Source organism: Etheostoma spectabile, chromosome 22, assembly GCF_008692095.1.
Source record: "Etheostoma spectabile isolate EspeVRDwgs_2016 chromosome 22, UIUC_Espe_1.0, whole genome shotgun sequence".
NCBI classification, from domain to species: Eukaryota; Metazoa; Chordata; class Actinopteri; order Perciformes; family Percidae; genus Etheostoma; species Etheostoma spectabile.
Genome location: NC_045754.1, coordinates 3,721,509 through 3,729,052, shown reverse-complemented (window position 1 = coordinate 3,729,052; position 7,544 = coordinate 3,721,509).

Here is a 7,544-nt window from a genome sequence, read left to right as displayed (position 1 = left end):
TCTCTCTCTCTCTCTCTCTCTCTCTCTCTCTCTCTCTCTCTCTCTCTCTCTCACTTCCGTTGTTGCCCAATATGGCGCCCGGTGTCGGCTTACCTGTCCGTCAGACCGCTGCGTCACGCTCGCGTCACGTCAGGAGGGGGTGGCTTCCTGAGGCAGAAAAATGCAAAATAAACTCAACTTTGGCTCATTATTATTATTATTCTGATGTAGCCTATATAACAAGATGCACGACTCAGTCATAATTCTGACTCAAAAAAAGAAATGTGTTTGATTTAAAACACAAAAAATGCAATATTCACATTTAAAATCTGTTTTTCTGCTCCATGTGGTGGACCGTGACTAATCAGAGTACCTTACATGGATGCCACATTCAAAAATAGACTAATTATTTTTAATTTGGTAACCGTATCTGAACAAGGCCTATGCAGCAGTGGTTCCCAAAGTGGGGCCCGGGGACCCCCATGGGGTCCTTGAGGGGCTACCAAGGGGTCTCAAACACAAAGAGGAATATTCATTTTCCCTATAATTCAAATCCTTCAGTAACACAACGACAGATTGTACGGTTATGGCTATCTGGTTATGGGTTTCATACACTTTCTGTAATTAAACATAAGGCCTGGCAAACTCGGTTCCTTTTAAGGATTCGGGTTATTCTGGGTCACTAAACTGAACCGGGTGGTCCGAGTCACTTGAGTCAGTATTGATCCTTGGGCGAGCCGAGGCGAGCTTGCGATGTTTACGAGTGTCTGCTCGCCCTAATTGTATTTTAATAAACTACAAATACACACCAGACCTGCAGCAGCCCAGCTGGGCCACGTGCAGAACGTTGTAAGTTATTTCACAAGTGAAAGATTTTCTTTTGTTGTGGATTTTTTTGCTTGTGGGTCGTTAAGGACTTGTTGGGGGTCGAGGGCTTGTGGGTCTTTGAGGGCTCATGGGTCTTCGAGGGCTCGTGGGTCTTTGAGGGCTCATGGGTCGTCGAGGGCTCGTGGGTCATCGAGGGCTTGTGAGTTCTCAAGTGGTCTGCGAGCTTGTAATGTTCCCGGCTGAGTCCGCGGGTCGGGAAGCTCCTGCATCCTGTCTCGGACCGTCTCTGCTAACTGGTCTTGTGGAGTCGTGGTTGTTTAGGACATTGTAAGTCTTGAAGCTTTTAGCTAAGATGTCTAGGACCAGTAGGAGCCAACGTTGCAAGAGGCTGTCATCATTTCACAATGAATTGTAGAAGCAGGACTAGACTGATCCGGGTTAATGAGACCAGAGACTCCCGATTCGGGAGTAAATTTAAAGAGTCGGGTTAAGGATCCGAGTGAATCACGACTCAAACAGGTTCATTAAACACGTCAAAGCAAAGTTCCTCTCAGATGGGGGACCCAGGGACGAAATCTCATCAGAGTTTAGGGGGTCTTATTTAGAGTTTAGGGGGTCTTATTGAGAGTTTAGGGGGTTGTTAACGTGAAAACGCTTTGGAACCGCTGAGGTAAAGCTCAGCCTGTTAGAGCCTGGTGTCTGTCATCCGGCTGCACGCCTTCTTGGATTATTTAACTGCACATCATCGTAACTTTTGGTTTGTTTCTAGTCTTTTGTACTTTTTTTTCCTCCTTTGGCTTCATAATGTGTCCATCATCCCTCAGCGTAACTCACTTAAAAACAACTTTCATGTGACTTTCTTCAAATCTCTACTAAAACCTTTTATTAACCCTCGTGTCGTCCTCGGGTCAAACTGACCCGTTTCAAAGTGTTTTACATCAGAAATATTAGATTTCTTTTCAACCAACTTGCCCAAAAATGACATGCCACATTATTCAGGTAGATTAATGATTCATTTCATTACATTTTTTGGGTGTTTTATTTAATCTTTTAGCATTTGAATTATCTTTCAAAACCGTATCCGGACTAAACTTTGACATCTATCCATCTGTGATCCACTCAACATCCTCAGATCTTAACTATTAGCTAAAAGAATTCCTAATTTCTGCCTTTTTAACTAAAAACGTATGTATAATTTGATATAAATGAGGTTTGGTGACCATGAATTCCAAGAATAAGTGTAAAACCTGTTATTAAACCAGCTCAGGTTTTTTAAAAAAAAGCATCAAAAGCTGGAAAAAGTGACAAATAAATCAGAAAAAGGACAAAAACATTGGAAAAGCAAAAACATTTTTTTAAAATTTTGACCTGGAAGGGCAAGTTCATGGTTAACGGGGAAGACAACACAAGGGTTAAAGCCAACATTTGTTAATAGATGATGAAGTTAAATTTAAGTTAAAACCCCAAATAAGTCACGAGTCAATTTGACCCGAGGGACACGAGAGGATCCCAAAAGTGAAGACAACACAAGGGTTAAGTTACATTTCTGCATTAGGTGTTTTTCACTCTGTCTCGATTAATTCAGGTCATTTTTATGAATCAACTTCTTTTTTTTTGCGTTATCTAGTTATTTTGTAAATCAGTTTTTATTGATACTGTTTTGTTAGTAATCACTACACACAGGCCTGAAATATACTCAGGACCTATTATTAATGCTGAGCAAATCTTGCTGAGCATCTTTCCAGCTTCCGAGCCACACTTGGGGCTACCAGTCCACCGCCACGCTTTGGTCTGAACGGGGACTTGAACCAGCGACCCTCCAGTTCCCAACCCAGTCCCTTACAGACTGAGCTACATTACACAAATTGCACAACATTACAACCACAATGCCTTGTGTTTGTGAGAGATTATTAATTAATCAAGCCTTGTTCAAAATGAGCGGTCACACGTGAAGCTGTACACTCAAAATCATTACGATACATTTTACTCTTCCACAGTAGCTCTTGTTTATGGAAGTTACAGCTTTTTTTAAGTGTGTGTATTTCAGGATTTCATTAACTGCCTGTACAGGGATTGGAGTAACAACACTTCCAGTCCATTAACACGCTGTTCTGCTGTGTGTTTGGTTGCCATGTTTACCAGTAAATAAAAGAAGTGGATTTTCCAGCCCGGCGGGGACATCTAGTGGTCCGAGATGGAGACGTGAGCCTGGACCACAACTGGAACCCTGCTGCTTCATTTCCATTCAGACAAAGTGCTCTTTTTGTAGACATTGTCATGCATTTAGATCCCAGGATTATGGGAAACTTCTGCTGTGAAACCCACTGCGAGACAGTTAAATTACTGACACAGTAAAATATCAGTGATGGAGAAAGTATTCAGATCCTTTACTGCAGTTCAAGTACTAATACCACAGTGAGAAAATACACGTGCATTGACAATGTTCCCTCAGTAAAAGCTTGTAAGTATAACTAGTCAAATGTAGTTACAGTATGAAAAGTGTAAGGGCGAAACATGGCAGCCACCTCAAAGAAAGGTCTTCATCTCTACAATACCACGGACTACAGCCAGCGAGGAGACGAGGGAGCACTTTGGACAGTTTGGACCGGTGACAAAGTGCTGGAGGGAAAGAAGGTCCAGGTCCAGGTCCAGGTCCAGAGGGACAGACGTCCATTTACAGGGCAGAGGTCTAAGAGACACAGTATGACTGAAGTAGGCCTGTCTCCTCTTAGTCGATTAGTTTGACTAATCCGTGGTTTTGGTCTTAATCAACTAAGATTTCTTTAGTAGAGAAGTCATTTTTTTATGCTTATTCATGCTTAACTACTCATTTCCATAAACCCATGAGCACATTTCTATGGAGCACAAGATTTAAAGTGGTGCTTTTGCAGGATTAATTGTGTAGAAACTCAAGTTTTACAGATGGTTAATTAACATTTATATTGTGCTTTTCTGGTCTTACCCACCTCTCAAAACGCACAGCTGTCAATTAAATCAACTAATCGATTAGTTGACAGAATCCTTTAAGGGTTAGTCAACTGAGAAGTTCTTTAGTCGAGGACCACCCTAGACTGAAGCTCTGGGATTTACGACTGCGTGGAGAAGACCAAGTAGTGCTTTTGAAACATCTGTTCTTTCCAGCGTATGGGAAAAACATCTAAAAATGTCTCCTGTGACTGACTGACTGACTCACACACACACACACACGACATTGGGTTGCAGCAGATCAGTCAGTAGGGAGTTGGGTAACCTGAGGGTTGCTGGTTCCAGTCCCCATAGGGACCCAAGTATGGTGGTGGACTGGTAGCTAGAGGGGTGCTAGTTCACCTCTTGGGCACTGCCAAGGTGCTCTTGAGCAAGGCACTGAACCCAAGACTGCTCAAGATAAAGTAAAAACAAGTGCATGAACATTATTAAAAAGAGAAACGGCAAATCTGGAACAATCAAATGTTTATAGTGTAATTTTCTTTTAATCGACTATCAGACCAACCTTCTCAGCTGTACTTCTATTAATAGTTTAATTTCACAACTGTGTCCAAAAATCTTGATCTGTGAAGTAACTAAAGATTGTCAGATACATTTAGTGAAGTAGAAGTAAAAGAGAGCATAAAAAGTTCAGACTCAAATACAAGTTAAGAACAAAGTACCTCAAATGTGTAACGTAGCATAATACTATGTTTAAACGTGAAAAGTAGAATCGCCTCAAAAAATTACTTACGAAAAAGTTAAAATCGTGTCTTTTCCAGATGACTTAACCATTTTTATATATCAAACTTGCACATTTCACACGTCATTTAGATCACAGCACAGACAATCTTAATTTAAATCTGTCAAATAAATGTAGTACAGTAGAAGTATAAAGTAGCATGAAAAGACTCAAGTAGAAGACTCAAATTTGTAGTCAACACAGAAACTTGTATTAACCTTCACACTTTATTTATGCATTTATTATACAGTCATACAGTCTTTCAGTTCAACACAGTCATGACTTCACATCCGTGCGAGCTGGGCTTCAGTAACAGGTCCACTTCTCGTAAAGACCAGAGAGGGACGCGAGACGAGGGACAGGAAATCCCGTTAAAGCCGCTGCAGCGTATTGGTTCAGATTTTTCCGTGAGCGAACAGATAGCAGCAGAATCCTCCAAACCACAGACTAACACGCAGATAAACTGTAAAATAAAGTGCATCCATCTTTCAGAAGAGAACAAGGTTTCTCTTCAAACTTCAGTTTCTTTCCACTTTCTTAAAATCAACAAACTAGAATCTTATGTGTTTCACAGGTAGAGATAACCTGTAGAGGTAGAGATCACTGCAGGGAAGTGGTGGTAAATGTTGGTCTGTCCTAGTCGGATTATCCTTTTTGGATAAAAACCCTTTCCCGATTTGAGGATTTAGTTCAGGGCTTTGATTCACAGATCAACAGTCTTCTTTATTATTCAGAAATCCTTGTACGATAAGGCCGTACAACTCCAAATAAATAAAAATAAAAGATGTACTCCGATATTTTACTTACCGGTAAGTAAACGCAGTAATTTGAGTGTAGAAATACTCTGTTACAAGTAAAAAGTCCTGCATTCAAAAACAAATGCCTTGACTAATCTATATTTAGTGCGGCTTTATCTGTAATACACATATATTGTGTATTAATAACCTGAATCTGTAAAGTAACTACATGTATCCAACAAACTGTACATTTTCCTCTGAAACGTGAATTATAAAGTAACATAAAATAAATAGAATTTACTCGACTAAAGCTCCTGAAAATTGTCGTTAAGTCCTTGAGTAAGTGTACTTCGCCCTGTAGTGTTATTCCAGTTTCCATTTAAAAACATACTAAATCCATCTTGCAGTCTCTTAAAAATTGGTTAAACTAGAACAAAAAGATGTGAAAAGCCAAGAGACTCAAGTGATCGGATGCTTTAGGAAAACTTGGAATTAAAATATTCACGATTGTTGTCGCTGGTTTCTTGGAAGTTCAAAGTGTTTCAGACAGTTTCATAAAAGCAGAATGGCAACTTTCTTAACATGTAAAAGTTGAAAGACATCTAAATACTTCTTAAAGTGGAAGAACTTAAAACAGACAAGAGGAAAACTGCGTTTTGTGCGTATAACGTGCAGCCCTGGAAGTACACACCGCAACCTTGAAGAACCTTCTCATCAGGGCTGTAGTCCCCGAGTCCGGTCTTGGACTCAAGACCACTTTTCTATGGACTCGGACTTGTCTCTGACTCTGCCCCTGGTGTTGCCAAATATGGCTTTTGGTCTCGACCGAGTCCAGGTGTCTTTATTATTATTATTTTGATGATGATAATATTGGAGGGAAAGTAAAACGTGTGATATCAAGAGGAACGGCTGTACTCATAAATCCTGGGTGTTCTGACACTGTTTTTGCTTTTATATCCACAAATAATCCAAATTGATTGTCTTGATACCGTCATGCATAAGATCTTTTTTTCTGTCCTGGACTCTGTCTCGAACCCCTTTGGACTCTGTCTTGACTCGGACTCGACTAGTCCTGGTCTCGGACTTGTCTTGGACTCAAGGTGGTCTTGACTACAGCCCTACTACTCATGTAGCTCGAGGTAACACACCGACGACGGGTCAGATTCATAAAACACACACACACAAAAAGACAAATAACACATCTTAAATAGTTCTCTATAAAGCTATAAATAAATAACACTGACAGGTTTCAGGTCAAAGCTGAGTCCCGTTAAGGTGCGGAATGATCTTCACATGGAGGGAGGAGGTGCTGGATGTTATTTCTTAAAAAGTCAGGGTGTCGGTGCAGCTTAAAGGACAAATCTGGTCCATTTCGACACATATCTCTGTTTTTAAATGTCTGTCTGTAGAGATAACAGTCGGTGCTGCGGTCACCGTGTTCTCCTCCTGCTGGAGTTAGCACCCAACAGGCTTCAACAGGGCAAGTTATAAAACGTGTTGCACAAGATGTGACAGAAAGGCATAAATGTTGCGTTAAGCCATATCTGTTTGACTGTTTTCCAGTGAAGTCGATTGTCGAAATCCTACAATCCAATTAAAAAATTTATGTCCCAGTATTTTTATCTATCTATCTATGTCCTACTGTAGTGTTCAACTTCACACTAACATTCACACTTTGAGCAAATAATCTCTCAATGTGACACTGTCCATCAATAAAAAGGGTGAAAATATTTTGGCATCAGCTGTGTGCTTTGCCAACGAGGGGAGAAATTGGAGGTAACGTCGTTATGATTCATACTTTAAAAGGCTGAAGTAATACTCTTGTTATATACACACACACACACACACACACACACACTTTTGTCACTGAGATTGTAACCCGATTACAATATTACCGACATGTAATTAGTAGTTATATTACATTGTGATGTTACTGCGTTCGCTGTAATTGCTTTACGCCCAACACTGACGACAAATGCAACCTCAGTGTTGCCGTTTTGCGCGATCTCTCTTGAACTCTAGAAGTAATAACTGCACATGGCTAGACACTTGTAATGACCTTTCAAGCATGTTAAGAGGCTAAAAACCATTTATAACTTGCCCTGGTGAACCTGTTGGTGCTCACTCCGGCAGGAGGAGAACATGGTGCAGGCAGCACCCATTAATTTCATTTTTCTCACAATTACAAAAACAGGGCTACGTGTTGAAATCAACCAGAATTCCCCTTTAAGGGGCTTTGTTCAGTGCTGGGTGGAAGGTGTGTGTGTGTGTGTGTGTGTGTGTGTGTGTGTGTG